Genomic DNA, 896 nt, shown 5'->3' on the forward strand with positions numbered 1-896 from the left:
ATGTGTGTACGTCTTCCACCGAATTCACTCACAACGCATTGGTTGGCCGGGGGCCTTTGTAGGTGTCGCACAGTAGTTCAGTCCCAAGCTGCTGTGCAGTGGGGTTGAACTCGAAATTACGCGGTTGCAAAGTGAGGATAGTTAATAAAAAAAAGTTTTTGAATTACTTTCGGTTCAATCCTCGTATACAACGCCCACTTGAACACACATACGCAATACTATATATATATATAGATAGATAGATAGATAGAGAGAGGGGGGAGACGGAGGGAGGGGGAGGGAGAGATTCATGTAACTACATGACACAATGAGGAAGGTGGTAAAGGATGATGATTCAGCAGAGAGGTGTGGTAGGAAGTTGAAGGTCGCAAAACCGAAAAGAATGACAATAAGAGGAAATTTATTTTAACTAAATAAAAATAAGGAATTAATTATTTAATGGGAAAAAGTACAAAATAAACATCAAACAATTAATAGGGTGTTGGTAGTTAGGTAACGTCGAGGGAAAAAGGGAACAAGTGTGTTAGGAAGGGAGGAAGGAAAACAATGGGAGGAGGGTGTAATGAGGAAGATGGTTGATAGAGAAATAACTGAGGGGAAGGAGTGTCGCTAATTTGAAAGTACACACGAACGCGCATAATACACATTCACATGAAAATATGTGTGTGGGGGGGGGGAAGGAAGGCGGTGAGCTGGCAGAAACGTTAGCACGCCGGGCGAAATGCTTAGCGGTATTTCGTCTGCCGCTAGGTTATGAGTTCAAATTCCGCCGAGGTCGGAATTTGCCTTTCATCCTTTCGGGGTCGATAAATTAAGTACCAGTTACGCACTGGGTCGATGTAATCGACTTAATCCGTTCGTCTGTTCTTGTTTGTTTCCTCTATGTTTAGCCCCTT

Source organism: Octopus bimaculoides, chromosome 5 (genome assembly GCF_001194135.2).
Source record: "Octopus bimaculoides isolate UCB-OBI-ISO-001 chromosome 5, ASM119413v2, whole genome shotgun sequence".
Taxonomy (NCBI): Eukaryota; Metazoa; Mollusca; class Cephalopoda; order Octopoda; family Octopodidae; genus Octopus; species Octopus bimaculoides.